A 1,919-nucleotide genomic window follows, 5' to 3' on the forward strand; every position below is an offset into this window, starting at 1 on the left:
GCAGTTGCAGCCACTGTGTCAGCCCATCTCTTTTAGGGGTCTTCCTCCTTTCCCGCTGACCCTCTCATTTGCCAAGGATGATATCCTTTTCCTGGGTCGGATCTCTCCTGATACCCTGTCCAAGGCACGTGAGACAGAGTCTGGCCATGCTCGCTTCCAAGGAGCTTTCTGGTTGTACTTCTTGAGCCAGATTAGTTTGTTCTTTTGACAGTCAACAGTACTTTAAAAAAAAAAATATTGATTGCCTGTGTTGGACACAATGGATGTGTGTATGGATTGTGATAAGAATTATACGAGGCCCCAATAAAATGATAAAAATATATTGATTGCCAACACCATCATCTAAATGCATGAACCCTTTTCCAGTCTTCCTTATTCATTGTAACGCTTTCACATACACGTGAGGTGATTGAAAACACCAAGGCAATGGGCAGGCGCACCTTATTCCTCAAAGCGGCATCTTTGCTCTTTAACACTTGAAAGAGGTCTCCCGGAGTGATTTGGCCAGTGCATTACATCGCTTGATTTCTTGGATGCTCGAAGTGGTTTCCCCTCATGTTGAGGCATGCTCCATCCGAAAATGATGCTCCTCCAGGTCACTAAGCTGGACTCCACTCGGAGGAGCCAGCTCTTCCCCGTTGGATTCTGGATACCTTTCAACGTGAAGGACTCATCTTCTCGTACTGTATCAGACAATGTTCTGCTCTTCATAAGGTTTTTGGTGGCCAATCCGTCAGAGATGGACAGTTTATTCCTTCTTCCTAGTCTGAAAGCTCCACAGAAACCACTTCACCAAGGGTACCCAGATGGCATTTGAAATACTGGTGGCATAGCTCCCAGCATCACAGCAACACTCAAGCCACCACAGTATGACAACTGACAGGGGTAGGGTGGCACTGGAGATATATGTTCCTGTTGTTAGTTGCTATTGAGTCAGTTCTGATTCATAGCAACCCTGTACAAAACAGAACAAAACAGTGCAGAGCCTTCCCCATCCTCACCATTCTTATGTTTGAGCTCATCATGCAGCCACTATGTCAATCCATGTCGTCACGGGTCTTCCTCTTTTGTGCTGTCCCTCCACCAAGCATGGTGTCCTTTTCCAACGATTGGTCTCTCCTGATAACATGTCCAAAGTACGTGACACCAAGTCCTGTCATCCTGGCAGTACTTTTTCCAAGACAGATTTGTTTGTTCTTTTGGCAGTCCATGGTACTTTCAGTTTTCTCCATCAGCACGGATTCAAATGCACTGATTTGTTTTCCTTGTTCAGTAACTAACTTTTATATGCACATGAGGCAAGTGGAAATACTATGGCTTGGGCCAGGTGCAATTTAGTCCTCAAAGTAACATCCTTACTTTCCAACACTTTACAGAGATCTTGTGCAGCAGATTCACCTAATACAATGTGTTGTTTGATCTCTTCACTGCTGCTTCCGTAAGCACTGACTGTGTACCCAAGCGAGATTAATCATTTACAACTTCTTCATTTATCACGGTATTACTTATTGTTCTCGTTGTGAATATTTGCATCATCTTTACACTGACTTGTAAAACTTACTGACGTCTGCAGTCTTTGAGTTCCATCGGCAAGTGCAAGTCCTCACTTTTAGCAAGCAAGGTTGTGTCATACTGCAAGAGCGGGTTGTTAATAAGCCTTCCTCCGATCCTGGTACCACATTCATCATATAATTCAACTTCTCTCATGATTTACTCAGCATACATACCACTATGAAGAAAGAATAGGCTGTCCACTTCAGAGAAACCAGCTACTGTAAGTAAACCTGTGAATAGCTGGGAATATAGTGGCAAGCAAAACGGAGTTTCTACCCTCAGGAAAATGAATTCTAATTTTATCATCTGTTTTGCATATTTACTGTATGGAAATGTTTCCATGTCTCATACATGTACAGCCTGTT

The 1,919-nt window shown here is 43.4% G+C and overlaps 1 pseudogene; it reads left to right on the plus strand.

Annotated features, from left to right (window-relative positions):
* Positions 1-580: 580 nt before the first annotated feature.
* Positions 581-1,919, plus strand: part of LOC105978606 — a 3,741-nt pseudogene continuing 2,402 nt past the window's right edge.

The sequence above is a fragment of the Echinops telfairi genome, unplaced genomic scaffold, assembly GCF_000313985.2.
Source record: "Echinops telfairi isolate 266 unplaced genomic scaffold, ASM31398v2 ScPeMD7_23;HRSCAF=83, whole genome shotgun sequence".
Lineage (NCBI taxonomy): Eukaryota > Metazoa > Chordata > Mammalia > Afrosoricida > Tenrecidae > Echinops > Echinops telfairi.